This window comes from Lathyrus oleraceus, chromosome 6, assembly GCF_024323335.1.
Source record: "Lathyrus oleraceus cultivar Zhongwan6 chromosome 6, CAAS_Psat_ZW6_1.0, whole genome shotgun sequence".
NCBI classification, from domain to species: Eukaryota; Viridiplantae; Streptophyta; class Magnoliopsida; order Fabales; family Fabaceae; genus Lathyrus; species Lathyrus oleraceus.
Genome location: NC_066584.1, coordinates 502,292,972 through 502,315,850, shown reverse-complemented (window position 1 = coordinate 502,315,850; position 22,879 = coordinate 502,292,972). Strand labels below are relative to the sequence as shown.

The 22,879-nt window shown below is 40.3% G+C and overlaps 1 pseudogene; it reads left to right on the top strand.

The window, feature by feature from the left end:
- Positions 1–211: 211 nt before the first annotated feature.
- Positions 212–22,879, top strand: part of LOC127096443 (uncharacterized) — a 39,524-nt pseudogene continuing 16,856 nt past the window's right edge.

Sequence of the window (22,879 nt, the reverse complement as noted above, 5' to 3'; positions counted from 1 at the left end):
TGACCCGATTCCTATGTCGTATGCAGAATTGTATCCATCCCTGGTCCTCAAAAATTTGATTCAACCGAGGAATCCACCGCAGATCCCAGAACCACTTCCCTGGTGGTATAAACCTGAACTTCGCTGTGCTTTTCATCAGGGTGCACCTGGGCACGATATTGAGAAGTGTTATCCGTTGAAGTAAGAGGTGCAAAAGCTTATGAAGAGTGGCATGGTGTCTTTTGAAGACTGCGCGTCTAATGTGAAAGCTAATCCTTTGCCCGCTCATGGGAACACCTCAGTGAATATGGTGAACGGTTTTCCTGGTGAATTCAAGGTTTTTGATGTTCGGTTTATCCTAAGATCTTTGGTGCAGATGCACAAAGATATCTGTTTGGTGAGTGACTGTGAACATCATCACGATAGTTGTGATATTTGTAGTGTGAACCCAAAGGGTTGTGTTGTGGTGAAAAGGGACATCCAGCATTTGATGGATGAAGGCATGATCCAGATTGTTCAATCCCGTCATGTAGATGACGACGTTAATGTCATAGTGCCTATTTTCAAGCAACAAGAGTGGTTGGTTATTCAGTATGACAACATCAGTAACAAGAACGTCAGTAGTATATCAGTTTCGCCGTTGTTAATACGGTTAGCGAGCCCAGTCCCGTATGCATCTAATAAGGATGTACCATATCAATAAAATGCTACAATAATGGAGAAAGGTCAAGAGGTACCATTACCCACGAACAGTTCAGTGGTGAGCATTGCAGATGTTACGAAGGTGACCCGCAATGGTCGAGTTTTTGGACCGGTGTTCCCGGAGAATAAAGAAGAGTTGATTGTTGGTAAGAAGGCGGAGGTGCCTAGTGTAGATCTTGGTTATTCAAGAGATAAGTCTGGTGAATCCAACAATTTGAAATCCAACGATGATGATGAGGTACTCCGACTGATTAAGAGGAGTGAATTTAATGTGGCTGAGCAGTTGCTCCAGACTCCCTCAAAGATTTTCGTGTTGTCTCTGCTTTTGAATTCTGAAGCGCACATAGAAGCACTCCAGAGAGTTCTTGAATAGGCATATGTGGAGCAAGATGTTAATGTGGATCAGTTTGATCATCAACAACTATCCCTCAACCAATTGAAGTTTCAGATGATATTTTGAAATCTTTAGAATGTGATCTTGGAAAGCATCCTCCAATATGGAAATATTCACCAAATCAAGTTGATAAAATATAGAGAGCTTATATGAAATGGGGTCCATATCAAATCCGTTTAGAAGAATATCCTTTGTCCGATAAAGAGGATCATCCAAGACGGTTTCAAGAAACTTGGTTTGATATATTTTATTCATGGCTAGAATATTCACCTTCAAAGGATGCCGCATATTGCTTTCCATGTTATCATTTTAACAAAGGACCAAGTGGAAATTCTAGATCTGATCCCTTTATTACTACAGGTTTTAGAGGTTGGAAAAGAGTGAGAGATGGAAAGAATTGTGTTTTTCTTAAGCATATAGGGAAAGATCTTTGCTCGACGCACAACAATGCAATGAAAGCTTATAAAGACTTGTTGAATAAAGAGGCACTATTGCACGAAAAATCTCTAAAGGATGTTGAAAGCATAGTTAGTGATAGAGTCCTGTGAATTTGGGGGTTGTACCCCATCAAGGGATGAAGAGGTGTCTGAGGCAGATAAGAGTGAGAAAAACACAAGTCAAGGGTTGAAGTTGACAGGAGAGCGTGTTTTGGTCGACAGACCATTCTGTCGATTGAGGTGAAGTCAGACTTAAAGAATTTTTCCTTTATGCCAAAGGCGTAGAAGACAGCGTCGTCCTAGCATTTGAACGGGAGAAATTTGAAATTTGAATAGCCAGCGGTTACAAGAAGAATAAAGAGTGCCAAAATCTGGAGCAGTTGGCAAAACGTGAGAGCAGCGGTTTGGAAGATCGTGTGACATAACATCTGCTGGTTTCTAGAAGTTTTAGCTTAGGAGCAGTTCCTTTAGTTTAGTATAAATAGAAGATCCCACGAGGGGCTCAAGGTGTTCACTTTGTACTGAAAGTCACTTGTAAGAAAACTTCCCATTTATTTCAATGCAACTTCCTTACTTTTCAATTGTTCCCGTTGAACATTTTATCTTAATTTCATTTACTTTTGAGTTATCATTTTACGTTGTCGTTTACGCTGTCGACACTAATTCTATTACGATAATAGAGTTCACCAAAAGCGTGTTCGTCGTATACCTTTTTTGAATGTTATAGCGCTGTCGGTCACGAGTCACCTATAGGCTGTAACATTGTCTAAACCGTTTATGTGGAAAAACCCTACGCTTGTTCGACACTTTGTTAGGAACCGTTCCTCACAAAGTCATTCTGTCGAGTTGGACAAGCTTCACTTGCACTAGCACATGTCTTGGGGTCAACTGGTTGATTCTGCAAGTAACCCTTTGTTTTAAAGCCTAGGGAGGACCAGCGGTTGTTTACCAATTTCCACAATAAACAAAATGGCACGCCCAGTGGGACCGTGCTAGAGCAATTGCGAAATTGCATGAAACTTAGAAGTGGCAAACTGTATAGTAAGCCACAAAATATTGTGAAAATGTCAGAAACTAACACGGATGAAGTGCCACGAGGAACTTTATCCACTACAGAAACAGTAATCTCACAGGTTGCCACTTTGCCACCGATGACAAGTGCAGCCCTAACCATGTCGACTACGGGTGCGGTTGGAACATCAATTCCTCAGCCTCCACCGGGGGGTTCAGGATCAACGATAACGACGTTCAGACCTTATGTGCCTCGCTTTGGCACCACAAATCCTCTTTATGGAATGTCGTATTCTTTAATGCCAGGATATCAGTCGACATCCAGCGCAACACTGTTTTCAAATACAAATCCTCCCTTGCAAGGATCGGCACAAGGGGGCAACATAGGGAATAATACTCAGAACAGAACCATGTCGTTGTCGAACACTTCAGTAGCGGTGTTGAGACAGCAAATGGATGATAGTAACCATGAATTGGTTAACGTGTTGACCAACCAGATGGGCACAGTCTTTAATCCACTAATACAAGAATCTGCTGAAACAAATAGGCAGGTGGCAAACCAATTGACACGCCTGTGCAATTTTCTGGGGGCACTGGCTTGACAGATGACGTAAATGATTAGACCGACTGTTCCTGTGCAGATGGAGATAGGGGCAGCGGAGGAGGAGACAGTCCACAAAGGACAAATCATTAGACCCCTTTAAAATCAAGGCGTCGAATCAGGAGTCGCGGGACGTAACCAGATGGTAATGGTTAACCGACACCAGGATGCTGATCAAATTGTCGATCAACATCGACAAGAAGACTTGGCAGTGGAAAATAATTTGACAACTATTGTCGAAAGGATTGTGGCTAGAAATGGCATGGGTGCTACATTGCAAAGGCCATTATACGCCTCCCCGTTAGCTAAGTTTATTCTCCAAGCCGAGGCGCCCAGGGGGATGAAAGTGCATAAGTACACTAAATTTGGGGGAGAGTCTGGTGAATCGATAATAGAGCATGTTGCCAGATACTTAACAGAGTCAGGAGATCTAGCTCATAATGAATGTTTGAGAGTAAAAAACTTCCCCTCCTCTCTAACTAAGGCTGCCTTCACATTGTTTACTTCTTTGGCCCCAAGTTCAATCGATTCGTGGGCCAGATTAGAAAAGAAGTTCCATGAATAGTTTTATGAAGGACACTCCAAAATTAGTTTGGCAGAACTGTCTAGTATCAAGAGAAGGTTTACTGAGAGCATCGATGATTATCTGAATCGTTTTAGGTCCTTAAAGGCTAGGTGTTTTACGCAAGTGCCAGAACATGAACTAGTTCAAATGGCTGCAGGAGGTTTAGATTATTCCATTAGGAAGAAGATAGATCCAACTTTTGTGAAAAGTATGTTGCAACTGGCTGATAGAGTCTGACATCTAGAACAGCTAAGGTTAGAAAAAGTTAGGCACAATAAGTCTAAGAAAGAAAAGGTAGCGTTTGTCGACTACGACGTGATAGACCCAATACGTGAAGCTGATTATGCTTCATAGACCGAATTAGAAATCGACGTGGATGAACTAAAGCTAGGGTCCGCCTATGAGTGTCGATCATTGCTTCCTGCACAAGGAAAAAATCCTATCGAACACAACCCAAAATTCCCTTCGAAAACTTATACTTTCGATGTGTCGAAATGTGAGGAAATTTTTGACTTATTGGTCAAAGATGGGCAAATGGTGGTACCTCTTGGTACTAAAATACCACCGTTAGAACATAGACAGAAAAGAGGGTTTTGTAAATATCATAACTATCTTGGTCATAATACCTCTAATTGTTACCTTTTCAGGGATTTGGTTCAGAAAGAGATTCAAGAAGGCAGGCTGAAATTTGATGGCCGTAGAATGAAGATCGACGCTGATCCTCTTCACCAGGAGGAAGCCTTGTTCGTGGAGCCAGTCGAGATCAACATGGTCGAGATCACCGAATATGATGAGGCCAACATGCTGGAGCAAACTGGGGAAAGCCCAGATGTTGATATAACTGAAGTTTACCCAAGGGCAGATGAAGACTTGGTGGATTTTCTGTATCGCTGCAAGAACAAGGGTCACAAGTGTGCCTGTGCCTGAGGTGTGGTGTTGTCACCGACAAAATAGCGGCGGAAAATTTCCAGAAACTGCAATTAGGTAAAAGCAAAAGGAATGTGCCGACCAGGGGTTACCAGAATGAAAGAGGCTCAAAAAAGGCTATGGGAAATAACCAAGCAAGGCCTAAAAGCTTTGTACCGTCGGCAAGTGCCCCTAGAGGTACTTCGATCAAACCTCCGGAAAAACAAGACACCCCACAAGGTGTTGCTGCTGCTGCTAGAGGAGGTCTAGCAATTAACTACAGGCGTGAGTTTAAGTCGGAAAAAAGGACTCATGTCTCTGAAAACTATTTGGGGAAGAACCCCATGTCGAGGACTCAATGGAGACGTTTTTAGAGGCGTAAACAGGTCGAAAGAGAAGCTGCAAGAGGCATGACCAGCGAGGCGAATGATGGGAAGAAAATTGTTGCGAAAGTCGACACAGCAGCGAAGGAACGAATAAGAGAGTACGTCCGTCGACCAACTGAAAAATGTTCTAAAGAAGTGACTGATGACTTCAATTCAGAATCTGAAGCAAGTCTGGACATCCTGGTCAACATGTTGTCAATCCTACCACAAGAATACAAGTGTGTGACTGAAGTCGAAGAGTTGGTAGACAATGCTGACGTTGAAGAAATGGCTTTGCACCAACCAAGATGCTATTTTATGCTGAACGATGGGTCTGCTGAAAGCCAAGAGGCAGTGTTCGAAAGACCAACGATGAACATGAAAAATCATTTGAAACCACTGCTGATAAGGGCAAAAGTGGAAGGCGTAACTGTCAACAATGTTTTGGTCGATTGTGGTGCCACGGTCAACATCATGCCGCACCATATTCTAAGGAAGATTGGCAAGTATGATACCGACATCAGATCTAATAACGTGGTTTTGTCGAACTACGGAGGAAAGACGAAAAGCACCATGGGAGTGATTATGGTGAATATCACGGTGGGTTCAGTAACCAGACCGACACTATTCATGGTGATAGACGCTAAGCCAAGTTACAACTTGCTATTTGGCAGAGAGTGGCTACATGGGGTCGGAGCTGTACCATCTTCAGCGCATCAAAGGCTGGTGATTTGGAGAGAAGATGGGGTGGCTGAAAATATCGAAGCCGACCAAGGGTACTTTATGGCTGACGTGAATAATGTCGGCAAGAAGGAGTTTGAAAGAAAGCTGACCAACATCTCTCCTTGCTTTCCAGCTGAGGATGTATATGCTAAACTGAGTGAAGCTTTCTTCTCTCTCACTCTGCACGAGACTCACGGTTTCATTTGGGATGTGGAACGCCTGGATGATCCACCCTACACAGGTATCCGGCCGACAGGCTAGGGGGACGTCACTGATGATGTCTGAGTTAGAAGCTCTAAGAAAGATTTCAGCATACATTGCCGAGAATAAAATAAAGTCGGCTCTAGAGGCTGAAGAAAACATGGTTGCCGAAGCCTGTGCGTTAAATAAAGAAGGGCATATGGCTATTGGGCCAGAACCCCCAGACAAGCCAACTTTGGCTAAAAGGAACATCGACATGCAGCATCTGGACTGCATTTATGACAATGAACCTTTAGGGTTTGAAAAAGACCCAAAGGCACCAAAGACAATCCGACCAAAAGACCCCTTGGAAGAAGTCGACCTTGGCGAGAATGGCAAGAAAAGGCCAACATACATAAGCGCCAACATCGACAAAGAACTAAAGTATGAGGTAATATCCATACTTAAAGAATTTGGGGATTGTTTTGCTTGGGACTATAACGAAATGTCTGGTTTAAGTAGAGATTTGGTCGAGTTAAAGCTGCCAATAAAAGCTAGAAGAAAGCCAATGAAGCAGACGCCCAGGCGTTTTGCCCCAGAGATCATGGCAAAGATAAAAGCAGAAGTAGAAAGACTCCTGGAAAGCAAGTTTATTCAAACTGCAAGGTATGTCGAATGGTTGGCCAATATTGTGCTAGTCATAAAGAAAAATGGGTCTTTAAGAGTATGTATTGATTTTAGAGATCTAAATGCTGCCACCCCAAAAGATGAGTATGCCATGCCCGTGGCTAAAATGTTGGTCGATTCGGCCGCTGGTTTTGAATGATTAAGCATGTTAGATGGTTATGCTGGATATAACAAAATCTTTATTGCAGAAGAAGACGTGTCGAAGATGGCGTTTCGATGTCCAGGAGCCTTGGGGACATATGAGTGGGTTGTCATGCCATTCGGCTTGAAAAATGCCGGAGCAACATACCAGAGGGTAATGAACTCAATGTTCCATGATTTTATTGAAGATTTCATGCAAGTATACATTGATGATATTGTGATAAAATCAAATGGTCAACATGCTCACGTCGAACATCTTCGAAAAGCCTTTCTGAGGATGAGGAAATGTGGATTAAAAATGAATCCATTAAAGTGCGCTTTTTGTGTGCAAGCAGGCAACTTCCTTGGTTTTGTGGTGCATAAAAAGGGTATTGAAGTAAACCAAAGCAAAACAAAATCCATTATGGACGTCAAGCCTCCGTCGACCAAAAAGGAGTTACAATCTTTTTTGGGAAAAATAAATTTTCTTAGAAGATTTATATCAAATCTAAGTGGCAAATAAAAAGCATTCTCCCCACTACTTCGACTAAAGAACGAGGATTTCAAGTAGCAGGATGAACACCAAGAGGCTTTCGACAAAATCAAAGACTATTTGACTAGGCCTCCAATACTGGCCCCTCACGTTAGGCATAGGCCAATGAGACTGTATATTGCAACCTCAAAATCGACTATAGGAAGTATGTTAGTCCAAGAGGATGAAAAATGTGTCGAAAGATCTGTGTATTACCTTAGTCGAATGCTTAATGACCCTGAAACTAGGTATAGTGATATAGAAAAACTATGTCTATGCCTGTATTTCTCTTGTATGAAACTAAAGCAATATATCAAGCCTGTTGATGTGTACGTATCTTCCCACTTTGATATTATTAAACACATGTTATCTAAACCAAATTTGCATAGTCGAATTGGGAAATGGGCTTTAGCGTTAACAGAATACTCCCTGACATACGTACCCTTGAAAGCGATGAAAGGGAAGGTAGTAGCGGATTTTCTTGTCGACCATTCAATGGTCGAAATGGCGCAGAATTACGTAGATTTGGCACCATGGAGGCTATACTTCGACGGGTCAAGACATAAGCATGGATCTGGGATAGGAGGAGTCATAATTTCTCCAGATGGAATCCAGCAGAGTTCAAATACAGAATCGAAGGGGCATGCACCAATAATGAAGCAGAATATGAGTCACTGATCACCAGACTTGAACTACTGCTAGAATTGGGGGCAAGGAATGTCGAAATTATGGGAGACTCGGAGTTAGTGATTAAACAAGCATCAAAAGAGTACAGGTGTGTTAAAGAAAATTTAATCATGTACTTTGTGGTCACCATCAGAATACTCAAGAGGTTTAAGCAAGTCAATCTCCAACACATACCACGACAAGAAAACCAAAGAGCAAATGATTTGGCGCAGGAGGCCTCAGGGTACAAAACGTCGAAAGACCAGGATGAAGAGGTCCAAGTAAGAGAGAAAGTACGAGCGACAGTGTTGTCACCTTCAGATTTGGCGATCGTGAAGTTGGGAGCCATAGATAAAAATCATTTTGAAATTCTGGCTGTCGACGACGGGGGGGGGGGGGGGGGGGGGGGGGGGGGGGGAGTGATTGGCGTAAACCGCTAGTCGATTACTTACGCAATCCCGTGGGGTCGACAAATCGAAAGATAAAATATAGGGCCCTTAGCTACGTCTTGGTAAATGATGAATTATTCAGAAAGACGGTCGAAGGAGTGTTACTTAAATGCCTAGGAGAAAGTGAGGCGTTGTAAGACCCCAATTTTGGCCCTAAGATCCCTCATGGCCCATATCATTCATATCATGGCCTCAAGGATCAATGCATGCCTTTGCTTTCCTCTTAGTGGATAGATTGCCTTGTGGGTTTGTTTCTTGATCATCAAGCATACTTTGCATTTGTATATCTTTGCTTTTATATGTTTATCATTCAAAAAAGTACAAAAATATTGTCAGTCTAACCTTGTTGCTTGCAGTTGAAGCAATCATCAGCAATTAGGTCAAAGTCAGTCATTGATCAGTCAAAGCAATGGATGATGGCCATTCTTGTGGAATTTGGGCATCATGATCAATAATCAAAAGTTCATACAACTTGGGACATCATTTGAAGTCAAGTTCCCAAGGGATTAGGGTTTGGAATTCATCAGAAGTGGTCCAGTCAGTCCAAAACCCTAGAAAAGTCAAACTTGGTCAACTGTTGATTTAATCAAAGATTTGATGGATAGATTTGATCTGAAGGAGCTCATTCATGCTTGTATAAACCTCATCTATCATGTTCAACCTCATCATGGAAGAAAATCAAGCCAATCAGAAAATTTTCCAGAAATAGAAAGTGGACCTGTAATTTCAACTGCCAAAAATGGAAACTTCTTGATCTTAAACTTACATCATGATACAAGCTTCAAATGATTTTTTGCCCAACATGAAAGTTGAAGATCTTGTCTTCCCATTTTCAAAAAGTCCAAGAACATCAAAATCCCATGTGTGGTTGTCAAGATATGATCAAATCATTTTCATCAATTTTTGAACTTCACAGAGCCATATCTCTCAAACCATAAGGCCAAATTTGGTGGGGTTTTTTCCTACAAACCACATTTTCATCCTCTTTCCAAAAATATAAATTTCATGACCTAAAACCTTACCATTCAAAATGGCATTTTTGGACCTATTCCTTTAAAAATCAAAGTTTGACTCACAGTTGACTTTTTGATTTATGCACTTTTTCTCACTTTGGCCAATTGGGAAAGGTTTAAAATCACATTTGAAACTTGCCTCAAGTCCTAATTCATGGTCATACCACCATCCTACCACTATTTTGGACCAAAATGCAAATATGGTATTTTTTGCAATTACCTCATATGACCAAAGCAAAGTACAGCAGTACATGTACCACTACAAACAGCACAAACATGGTCTGCTAGCAGCCTGATTGCAGGCCCATTCGCAGCATTGCACCTCCCATTTTCCACTTTGTACATAATTAGCAATTGTGCAAACAGCTCCATGTAAGCAAGGCAAAGTTAGCAATTAAGGAGCAGACCACAAAGCAGCATTCTGCAGCAGGCCATTAGCAGCCTTTCAGGCCCAACTCGACCAGCCATGTACCTCCATTCTTCACCTATGCATAGTTAGCAATTTTGGCAAATGGAGCTCATTAAGCTAATCCAGCTTATCATTCCTTAAACCAATCTAAAACAGACCATATAAAGTCTCTTTTCTGACATTGGCCAACCCTAGAAGCTGCAGCCACAGACCAAATACACATCACCTTCACATTTTGCATTTTTGCATTTTTGAATTTTTCTGCACCAACACTAAAAAACCCTTGAACAATCTTCATTGTTCCTTCACTTGGACACGATTTGGGAGCATTTTTGGACTTCATTTCCAAACTGAAACCACATTATCAAGCTCTGTTTTCTTCAAGTCATTTCAATGGCAGTTCGCAAGTTACTCATTTCCAAGCAATTTTGAGCTGAAGCACCTTCATCATCCATCATCTAGAGCTGGAATCTCCGACTGTTTGAACGAATACCATCAAATAATCACTGTTCCATCGAGTTCTTCCAAAATAGGTAAGTGAATCGACCTCCTCCTTTTACCATGCCATGATATGCTTTAGATAGTTCACTTGATGCTGATTCTAATGGATGATAGTTTGCTTGAAATGGTTGACTATATCGTGTTAAGTCTGAACTTTCATTTTCATGTGTAAATGCATTTTTCTTCGAGTTGGCTTGGACATGATGAGTTAATGAAATATGATACCACATTCTTGTTGTTTGATATGTGCTGATGCTATGGGCTTACTTGATTTGGATTTCTGCACATTTTGAAATTTCAAGTTACACATTGATGTATGCTGTCGTGCTTGAACCTTGCCCTGCCCAGATTTTCATGTTTATGTTTGTTTATTGACATGGCCTGTATCAGTATAATGTTGGTTGTGTGGTTTGGTTGAACCATGTTTGTTTGCTGTGGTTGAACATGAGCAATTGCCCTGTTGTTTAAACCCTGTCCAGATCCCTCATGCTTGAGTGGTCATGTTGTTATGCTATCAACCATGTTGCGAATTGATAATGAATACATGAGCTGCCATGCTGTTGAACCCAGAGACTTGCTTGGTCTTACTGTTGTCTGTTTGCAGATCACAATCATTTTTCATGCTGTTTGCCTTTTGGTGCTTGAATGCGTTTTAATGTTGATAATAAAACAATGCATATGCTGCTATTTGTAAACCTTAAGCTGTCCAGGATCTCCCATGAGCATATTTGTTCTAATTGTTGGTTGATGCTGCTTACCTGCTATTGTTTATATTTGCATGAACTCGTTGCTGCTGCCATGCTAAAACCTTGCTGCAGTTTTGAAACTCTTTGAACATTTGTCTTAAAAACCCTCATTTGATTGTGCTGTACTGTTGTGTGGTTTAGTTGAATCATGTTTTGTTTGATGCTTGGTTGAAATCATGTTTGTGGATTACATAAAATGCCTTGCTGTGTGAAACCTACCCTGCACCAGATTTTTCCATGATCATGCTTGTGTATTGCTGAATGATGTGCTGTTGTTGGTTTGCTTGCTATGAGAACATGATACCAATGCCCTGCTGTTGTGATTGTATGATAAAAACTGGTTTATTTGATGTACGTTTGGCATGCTGTTAATAAACCATGAATATGATGATGATATCATACTGCTGTTTTGCAAAACTCCCTTGTCCAGATTTTCACATGAGTAATGTTTACTTGGTTATCGGTTGATGTTGCTTGTCGTTCATTAAGGCCATGACATTGTGTGTTTTGTGCTTGAAACGTGTTTAATGTTGATGAACCATAAACATGAAACTGATGTTGATAATACCTTGCTGTGGTTTGTTTTTGTTTGGTTGAATGATGATGATGAGGAATGTTGTTGCTGCTGTTACATGAACCTAGCCCTGCCCATGAAAATCCTTTCGAATTGTTGGTTTGTTGTGATTATAATGGCTGGTCGATTTTTGTGTTGCTGCTGATTACAAATGCCAATGTTGCTGCTAAAACCCTCATACTGTTTCCAGAAGTCCAACTCATACATTTTGGTTGCTGTGTGTTATATGTCGTATAAGCATATTGAGTGTATTATCATGAGTGTACATATGCCTTGCCATTGAGTTGATTTTGCTCAAAACCTGTTTGATGCTAATGATGAACATGAAGATGATATTGCTTGCTGTTATGATGAACTGCCCAGGGATTCCACCTGTTGTGTTTGGTTTTGTTGTTATCTTGATGATGCTTAATATGTACATGCTGCTGTCCATGCCAAACCATAAACTCTGCCCAGATTTTTTCCCAAATGCCATGTTGTTGCTGTTGTTTGTTTTGGTTGAGATTGCATGTTGGAATTTTTGCTATGCTGCTGTGATGATGAGCAATTGCCCTGCTGTTCAAGGTGAACATGCCTAGAAAAACCATATGATTATGTTGTTTTGCTGTTAGTGTTCATGGCCATATGCTGAATTTGTTTTTGTTCATGTCCATGAATGATGTTGTTTGAAAATGAATGCATGATGTTGCTGTTATGATGAGCTGTCCAGAAATCCATGGTTTGTGGTTGTTACGTGTGGTTTGTGACTACTTAATTGTTGCATATTTGTTCTGTTGTATGCTGCTGTCCATTTGGTTTTGTTTGATCGTTTTGTTTGAAGTTTAACATGAGCCATGCTGTGTTAGAAACCCTAAGGGTTTTATGTGAAAAAACAGGAAACATGAACAATGGATTGGCCGAGCTACTGTTCTATTGGCTAGTGGCCAATCAGAACATTTCATCACCTTTGCCTTATGCTGTGTCGTTTCATGTAAGTTGGCAGAAATTACAAGTCTGCCATCGGTTGACTCCTAGTTGACCAATTTGCCATGCTTTCATGTTCAATATTTCATCAATTATTCATCAAACTTCCATAATTCATTTTAAATTCATTTTAACTCCAAAAATTGTGAGATTTTTTGCATTGAACTCATGAAGATGTCTAGTATTTGATTGTGATTTTTAATTAATTTTCCATTGGCTGGATTTTAATTGATAAATATTTTCTTCACATGTATGCATAAATGATACATTGTGCCAAATCTTTTGTGAAATTGTCATTTTGTATCCAATGAGCTTGAAATTTTTTATGGTAAAGCTAGACACATTGATCTTCATTTCCATATAGAGTTTGTGCATTTATCATTTGTGGATTGAGAGTTATGATTTTTTGAAGTCATGTGTTGCATTTGGTGTCATACCATGATCATGCATTTTCACCATTTTTGTTCACATGCTTCCCCTTATCCAAATCACTTGAAATTTGCATGAATCATCTATCACATGTCTAGTTTGTGTATGAATTTTCTTGGAATTAATCATGCTGTTTTCCATTTATTTGAGAATTTTCTTCCATACTTGGTCATTTGTTGACTTTTTTGTGCTATACATTGCCAAATCTTTTGTGAAATTCTCAAATCTTATTGTATGATCATGAAGTTTCATATGTGATAACTAGACTCCTTGAGCTTTGCATTGGTGTTAATCTCATTCATTTCTCTTCTGTTTTCAAATTGATATGATTTTTTGAAGTTGACCTATGCTTGTTGACTTTCACCATGCTTACTTGAATTTGGTTTGACTTCATGATTTTACTTGACTGCCTTCCTCTCATCCAAATGCATTGAAATTTTACATGCTTACCATGTTAGATGTTAGGATTGAGTGTGATTTATTTCATGATTTTTGAGATTGTTTGAGTTGACTTTTGAATGAAGTCTTTGCTGTTGACTTTTGTATGTTTCTCTTGCCATGCTTTGCATCCTTTTGCATATGAAATGACCATGATGCATGATATAATTATGAATCCAATTGAGAAGGCTTCTTGAATGTTTAGACTTGGTTTGGGTTGACTTTTCTTTACTGCCTTGACTTTTTCTTTCATCTTTGACCCTAGGCTAGTCCTAGTGGTCCTTCAAGCTTATGTTGAGTTCATCTGTTTCAGGTTGAGCACCAATGCCCCAAAGACCTTTCAATTTTGATTGAGTTGGTTTGTTTATCATGTGCTAACATTTGTTTTGTAGGTGACTCATATGCTTGAGTCTTTGTGCCTTGCACAATTGGTCCCTCTGTGGTTGACTTTTGGTTCATTTCTCTTTGTTTTAATTGTTGAACTGTTTACTAATTGGTTTGACTTTTGCAGGTGCTTTAGTTGCTTAAGTTCTTTGAACTTGCTTGCTTTGCTATTTAGCATTTGCTTTGAGGTATAAACCTTTCTTCTTCATGTAGTCTGGAGACCCGGTCTGTTATTTGACCGGGCAAACTGTCTGAAGTCCTCCTTAAGAGGCAATGCCTGTGTTTGTTTATATTTGTCCCAAGCAGGAAAAGTCCTTCAAGTAAGGCAATTGGTGGAAGGTAGGGATAAGCAATCTATCCCCCACTATTCAGTGTGTCATCTCTTTGCTCCCATTACATGGTTGAAGCATAGAGATAAAAACCCAAGATCTAATCGAGTCAATAATGTGGAGAGAGTTCCTACTTTCTGAACTCCCACACTTTCTTTGATGCTCTCTCTGATTTGAGATAGAAGCAATGAGGCATACTCCTCATCTCCTTTTCATCTGCTTCACCTGAGCCCCTCAATGGCCAGGTTAAGAGCGACTTTTACCTATTACAGTGGACTTTCAAAGTCAAACCCTCTTGTGTGAGCCCCCCATTGTTTGGCTATAGAGTGTGCTGTTTGATATTCATTGATTGATTGATTGCTTCATATGCACTTGCTTGCCTGTATGCTATGCATTTATCATCATCATCAATTGCCATTAGTGCATGATCATCTCATTTTGTTTTGTGATGGTATCATTGTTGTTTGCCCATTGAGGACAATTGTAAGTCCATTGCTTTGGCATTTGTTCCTATGACATGGAAGGATAGAGTGTAAGACCTCATTGGTCACTCATATCTTCTGTTTATCTGTGTGTATGTGAGGATACAGTTATAAGTCCCTGTATGTTGGCATCTGTTATCCTGTGATCATAATTTGATCTGTTTTATCTGTTTGTATGTGAGGATACAGTTATAAGTCCCTGTAAGTTGGCATCTGTTTCCTATGATCATAATTTGATCTGTTTGATTTTATGTGAGGTTGCAACTGTAAGTCCCAGCTAGTTGGCATTTGCATTCCTGTGATCATATTGTTGCTTTTGTTCTTGTATGTGAGGATCCACTGTAAGTCCCTGCAATGTGGCATTGGATTTCCTAGGACCATACTGTGGAGTTAACCTAAGTCCAGACAGATTGGCAGTTAATTTCCATGTTTCATCTTTGTTTTTTTTCCTTTTGAGGAGATTGGTGTAAGTCCATTGAGTGGCTTCTGATATCCTGTTCTGTTTTAGGAGACTGGTGTAAATCCATCTATTGGTATCCGGTATCCGCCTTTTAGTTCTTTGCCTGTGGAGATTGGTGTAAGACCATTGAGTGGCATCTGACATCCCATTCTGTTTTAGGAGATTGGTATAAGACCATTGAGTGGCATCCGATATCCGCTTTTGCTTGCTTTGCTTGTTTGTTATTATTAATTGCTATTCCAAAGGACACACTTGAATCATCTGCTATATGATTTCAAGAAGTGAACCTTCTAAGAAGTTTTACTATCCGTCCTTCATCCATTCATCATTCATTATGTCCTAAACCTTTTCACACAATACCTTTTAAACTTGACATAAGTGTTGTGCAAACATCTTCATGTTTTTCTAACTAAAAACCTGGACCCAAGTCCTTGACTTTTTTCAAAACTCCATTTCATAATACTTATTTGAATCAATCTTAATCATACTCTGACTTCACTTTTCATAATCACAATCAATTAACTTCACTCATTCACTTGTTTTGGCTCTGTCCATTGTTAATCTTTTCACATTAGCCATAGGTTTCAATTATCTTTGTGGTTGATGTAAATCTTGCCTATCCTTAGTGAGTCGACAGTAAGACTTCCGTACTTCAAACAGGGCTAACCCCTCTAGTACGTCGAAGCTATCCTCGCATGGTGGATGTTGTTTTTGGTCGAGTGTTCTCCCATTGATAATGAAAAGCCTCAGTGCTTGTGTTTAAAACTGAATCCACCAACTTTTGGAAATCTTTTAGCCGAACTACGGCGTTCTGATCCTTACCTTTGATGGAAGGTACGTAGGCAACGGGTTCATCCGTTCGAACCCAATAATAATAAAAATGTATATTCTTTTCCCATCATCCCAATCATGTTTGCACAATCTTTATGTCATAACAAATAATAATTTTGCATAACAAGTGTGAAAAGGGCTCCCTAGGAGTACCTAGGACGTAGTGGGTGCCTAACACCTTCCCATTGCGTAATTTACCCCTTACCCAGACTCTCTGATCTTTTTATTAGTTTTCTACGTGTAAAACTTCTTAGGCTTTTGTTCGCTTTTTAGCCAATCCTTTGGATAAATAAAAGTGCGGTGGCGACTCGAAAATTTCAAGGTATCTCTTAGCTTATGATTTAATCGATAGATCATATAGCGACGAATACACCGCTACAGAAAAGTGGCGACTCTGCTGGGGAGAAGGTAACCAGAATCCCTGGTTGTATTGCCTACTTTTCACCCTTGTTGTGCTATATTGTTATTCTTTATCTGACATATTTTTGTACAATTTGGGATGAATGTATTGATTGTAATGTGTGAATTGCTTGATATACATTTGCTGTTTGCTTTGGTGATCTGTGAGATGAGTTCTATACCCGAACTCGAGTGCACTCTAGGATAGGAGAATGGCATAGTCTTGTTGACTGGTGTGGAGTAGTCCTTAGCCAGTTGACTTGCGAGTCCATTCACTTGGTGGAGGTCATGTTGAACTAATAATGTCACACAAGTTATTTGTGGTTAGGCATTATTCTTTCAATCATGTGCCGCAGAAGCCAAGGACCTTAGTTTACCAAACCCATCTTGGCCTATTTTTAGGACCGTAGTGCGGAGGTCGTTCAGATGTCAGTTCTGATACGATTGTTACGCGATACTACACTTATAAGAGTTTCTCTTGAGAATATTCTTGGAATACGAGTATTCGTTCCTCCGATAATATTCGAAAGATGGAACGATGACTATGGGAACCTCTGATAGAACATGTCTGGCAGGTTTAAACCCTAGTACACTCCCTTTGGGTCGTTCTTAACCGAGACTCCATGCTCGTGACTCTCAACAAACCCATGATTCGTGGTTGAGTCGTTCAAGCATTGTTAATATCAATGGATCCCGGATCAGGTGTAAAACCTAAATCCATCAAAGCGGCTGGTTGATATTAGGAATGTTTGAACCGGCTCATGTACCGTTAATATCAATGGAACTTGGGTGTCGATAAGGTGAAAACCTAAATCCACCAAAATGGATGATTGATATTAGGGATACATAGAGCTTTCCCACGACCTTTGTTTGGTGTGCTTTGCTTGATCCTTGAGTGTGTTTGTTGCATTCATACATTCATACATTCATCCGCATTCATGTCATCAAAAAAAGAATTTTCAAGGAGCTCAAAGGAGTTTATTTGCAAAAATTTTCAAAAACATGAAAAAACCGGGAAATTTTTTTTCACCTGATATATCTGATGAGATATTCTCATGTATGATCAAAATGCTTAAAATTTCAAAGTTTGCAAATAAAACCCTCGGGTTCCTTTGATAAAAAACAAGCATATGCATAAACACTTCATGCATCATTTGCATAAGCGGGTGTTTTGTTCCGGTCTCCCGTCCAGTGGTCTGACCCTGCGATCTTCATTTATTTTGAAGATGCACTTTGCCGGTATTATACCAGAGCCAACTCTGCCAGATTGATGGATCGTCCTGAGCAAGAGGATTGTGGACTCCGAGGAGGATTTTGTCAGCCTTAGTGCTGTTGATGGATTTATTCCTGTTGATGGATTTATTCCTGTTGATGGATATATTCCTGGTTAACCAATCCCGGGCTGGCATTGGCTGATGTTCTGGGGCACTTAATGAGCAAGGTTTGTTCACGAGTGGAGGATTCATCCATGCCGATCAACCTGAAGAAGAAGCTACTGCTATCATTGAAGAAGATGCAGAAGATCTGAACAATTTTATTATTCCTGGTGGTGTCTGCCACACTTGGGTCGCTGTGGATGTTCCTACGGTCATTCATAAGTCAGCGTGATTTGTTCACTTTGTTCAAAACCCTTCTCCCATGCCAAAAGGAGAAGTGATGACATTGTTGGCAGCATTTTAATACAATGATGTTTTCATTCAATTAATGCATTGCTTAAACATTTGTTTTTCCATTTGTTTTCACTTTTTGCTTTTCTGCATGAAATCAGTGATCACAAAAAACCATGAAAAACAAAAACAGCTTTTTCATCTGCATAAATGATTTGCTTGTTTAAATATCAAAAGCTTTTCATTATCCAGAATCATTATGCAGGGATTTCTAAACCCATTGAACATAATGATCCAACGCCATCTCCCAATCTTGAAGTCCTTGTATCTGAGGCAGAGGAAGATGATGTTGAAGGGGATTCCTGACGCGATTACCCGCCTTCTTGAGCGCCAAAGAAGCTCATTCAGCTGTATCATGAGAATCAGCTAAACAGTCAAACTGGGGCACTACAAATGCAATAAAAAAAAAAAAAAAAAAAAAAAAAAAAAAAGAGGGTGAAAAAGATGAAAAAATCAAAAATCAGGAAATTTTTTCCAAATATTTTTTCCAAAAGAAAAAAGAAAATTATACCCTCAAGTCCCTAGTTGACTGATGCTGAATGGATTCAGAGTCGTTATGACCAACTGAATTTAATCAAAGAGAAGCGTTTAACTGCCATGTGCCATGGTCAGCTATATCAGCAAAGAATGAAGAAAGCATTTAACAAGAAGGTCAAACCTCGTGTGTTCCGAGAAGGTGACCTTGTGCTCAAGAAAGTTTTGTCTTTCGCGCCCGATTCCAGGGGCAAGTGGACTCCAAACTACGAGGGTTCATATGTTGTTAAGAGAGCCTTTTCAGGCGGAGCTTTGATGCTTACAACAATGGATGGGGAGGATTTCACTCGTCCTTTGAATTCAGATGCAGTCAAGAGATACTTTGCCTAAAAAAAAAGTATATGCAAATGAAAAAATAAATGAAAAAAACAGAATTGCTCGCTAAGTTGAAAACCCGAAAGGGCGGCTTAGGCAAAAATGAGCGTCTCGATGGAGAACCCGCCAGGGTAATTCAGGCAAAAATTAGAGACTTGAAAAAAAATATACATTTGCATCCCGCTAGATTGAGTACCTCACTCTGGGGCAATCTAGGCAAAAATTAGGGATTTGGCAAGTAACTGCATCCTGACAAGACTTTCTGTTTCACAGTCGTCATTTCGTCAGAAGATTCTCGATTCGTCGTCAACTGAAGCTTCGGATACATCGAGATTCAAATTGGTAGAGAAAGGATCATTATGTTCAATGTAGCCCTCTTCCAATATATATCACTGATTTCAAATTTGTACAGATCTATGGAGTCTTGCCATTTGCAGACTACCATTCCATCAAATCAATTTGAGCTTTTTATCCAATTATTTGCACTCTTATTTGTTCCAATTCAACAAATGTTTGCATGTTTTAAATTGATAAAATGTCATTGTTTTAAACAAATCAAATTTTTCAAAATATTTGTTTTATACAAAGTGAACATTCACAAGATTGAAAGGATACTCAAGAATATCTCAGTGCTCTCCCGAGGGTGGCGTGATTCCCAACAGGTAAGACATTTGTTCGTATTCCTGGTTTGGTGGTATTTTCTTTCTTCAGATCTTTGTTGAGGTTGTTCCTCAAACAGAGTTGTTGTTGGGGTTGTTCCCCAGTACAGTCACAAACAGAGTGTTGTTGAAGACTTCGTTCTCTCCAGCAGCAGTTCCCCTAGCATGGGTGTTTTCTTGAGAAGTTTCGGCGGTTGATGGTTTGTCATCTTGGTGCCCCGTCACTCTCTCCAATGGGTCGCATTCTCCAGACTTTATTTGTCTCCTCAGCACAGTCATGAGTATAGCTGATTGATTGATACTCCCCTCTGAGTCGCGAGTAGAGCTGTCATTAATGTCCCCACCAGGGTTGCAAGTGGAGTTGTTACCTCTTTTCCCCATGCAGTGTGCCAGCGGAACTGTCTGTTTCCTCAGCATGACCGTTTTCCTTTTGAAGACTCGGTAGGTCAGTGGTTTGATACCCGGTACTTTACCTTTTCCCCGGCGAAGTCGTCCGCGGATTTTTTTTTTGCTATCGCTCCATCAGAGTTATTCTCTTCAGCAGAGCAGGATTTATTTTCCTATTCAGTGGCTGTTTGGGTTGATATCCCAATGTTTTCAATCACCTTTTCCTCAGCATAGTCTGCAGATTGTTTGTTGTGGCAGTTTCGCCAGTTGATTGCTCCCTCAATCCCCAGTATGTTTGGATGATGGCTCTAGCATCCAGTGAACGGATTGATTTCCTGACTGTTTGTGATCCCCAGTAGAGTGGCTTATATTGCAGAATCTACTTGTTGTGATCAATTTGATGTGTATATTCTCCCCAAGTGGAGTGTTTCGTCGCAGAATCTGCTTGTTCGATCTGTCCTCCCTCAGTTGGTTTGTTCCCAAGAGAGTAGCCGACAGTTTTCCCCAATAGAATTGCTTATGCAGTTAGATTCTATTTGGATGATATCATTCTCCCTCAGTGGGTTGTTCCCCAGCGGAGTTATATGGATTTGCTTCTACAGCAATTTATGCAACGCACTTTGTTTCTCAATTAACACTGGGATCCCTTGCAGATACTTTGGGATTTCTCTTGTTCCCCTACAGATTCGTCTTGGTGGCTGTTTCGCCCGTTGTGACTTTCTGTACCCTGATTGGGTTGTTTCCTGATGTCTCTGATTCGCTGCTTCCTCAGCAGTACTTGCAGATCTTGGCCTTTCAGCATGTGGATCTCCGCAGATTGGCTCTCCAGCTGGTTGTTCCCCTGGAAGTATAATACCGGACGTCTGGTTCCTGAACCTGTTTGTGTTAGAATTGTCTGTTTTGTCAGCATTCATCAAACATAAATCACACATATTCATGCATATTCATAAACACTCAGATATTCATGTTGCATTTCTCGCCATATATCTTTTGTTTGTCGTGTCTCCTGCTATGGTGATATAGATCTCTTTACAGATCTCCCCAAGCAGATGTCGGGTGTTTAAAAATCTCTCCATATAGAGTCAACCCCCATAAGCAGAAAATATGTTGTCTTTCCTTCTGCAGTTCCCCACTGAGATTATCCTCGTGGATGACGGTTTCTTCCGTTTCCTCCCAACATATATATTGGGATGGATTTTCCTATTTGAGTTATATCCTCATTAGGACGTGTCTTGATTCAGTCTGTCTTTTCGGATCGTTCCCGAATTGGCTATTTGTCAGATATCTGGTACTTCCCAGTGGGTTGTTCCCCAGCGGAATGTTTTTGGGCCTCTACCCTCATACCGGTAGTTATAAGTCCTATCTTTTCCTGGCTTTTTCAAACAGAATTTGTGGTTATACACCTTTTATTCTCCAGCCAGAGTTTTGGTTTTCTACCCGTATACCCGGTAGTTGTAAATCCTATTTTCCTGCTCTTCAGCAGTTTGTGGTTTGTTAAAAACCCTATTTTGGTTTCCCGTGCGGAGTTGTGATTTGTTCTATCCCCACGCGGAGTTGTTGGTCTTCTACCCCGTATCCGGCAGATGTAAACCCTAATTTTTGTGGTTATCTTTATTCAATATTTGATGATGATTTTCCTTTGCTTGTATAAGTTGCTCAGATCAGCACTTATATTCTCAGCAAGTCTTTTGTGGATAATTGCCGTATGATAGCAATTTTATCCCCAGTGGGTCTTTTCACCGTATGCTAGTGATTTGTTCCCCGGATCATTGATTCTTTATCAGTGCATCCCCAGCTAGTCTTCTGTCGATAATTGCCGGATGCTTGCAATTTATCCTCAGCAGTTCGCCTTTCATTTACCCTTTTGTTGGTAATGTCTGTTGCTTCCTTTTGATTGGTCATCATTATATACCTAATTTGGTATCCCGATGCCTTTCTGTTCGGTTGATTTATCCTTTATTAACCCAGTAACCGGTTGTGGATAATCTTCCATGCGAGTATATTATTCACGGTCTGCCGGTAATGAATAATATATCTCATGCACTCTTCAGTTGAAGCCTTTTGCGTTTCCCCGGTCGAGTATGATTCGTTTTTTCCCTTTGTAGAGTCGAATATTTCTTTGTTGTTGGATAATTGCCGGATGCTTGCAATTTATCCTTTGAGTTGTCTTTCGTTTACCCGTATGCTTGGTATCGATTGTCTCTCCTTTTGGTTAGTCACCTATTATATACCCGGTAACCGGTATCTCTGGTGTCTTTTCCTTTCGAGTGTATTATTCACGGTCTGCCGGTAATGAATAATATATCTCATGCGCTCTTTAGTTGGAATCCTTTGTTGATTTTCCCCAACTGAGCAAGATTCGTATTCTTTGTAGAATCGAATAGCCATCCTTTAACCAGTTTGTGTTTTGGATGATGAGTGTTTTGGAAGTGGAATCCAATTCACGTTTTCGGTAGATCACCTATTATATACCCAGTAACCGGTATCCCTGGTGTTTCTTACCATGCGAGTTTCTTATCCACGGTCTGCCGGTAATGGATATTATATCTCATGCACTCTTTGGGTTTGTGTCCCCATTTGAGTAAGATTCGTTTTCCCGTTGTGGATTCGAATGCCCATCCTGTAAGTCGATTTGCTTTTTTCAAGCCCTCCTTTCGGATGATGAGTGTTTTGGAAGTGAAATCCAATTCACGTTTTCGGTAGGTCACCTATTATATACCCAGTAACCGGTATCCCTGGTGTTTCTTGCCATGCGAGTGTATTATTCACGGTCTGCCGGTAATGAATAATATGTCTCATGCGCTCTTTGGTTGGAGTCCTTTGTTGATCTTCCCCAGTCGAGTAAGATTCGCATTCTTTGTAGAATCGAATGTCCATCCTTTAACCAGTTTGTGTTCAGGATGATGAGTGTTTTGGAAGTGAAAACCAATTCACGTCTTCGGATTTTATCCTATAAACAACCCAGTAACCGGTTCAGGATAATTTTCCTTTCGAGTATATTATTCACGGTCTGCCGGTAATGAATAATATGTCTCATCTGAG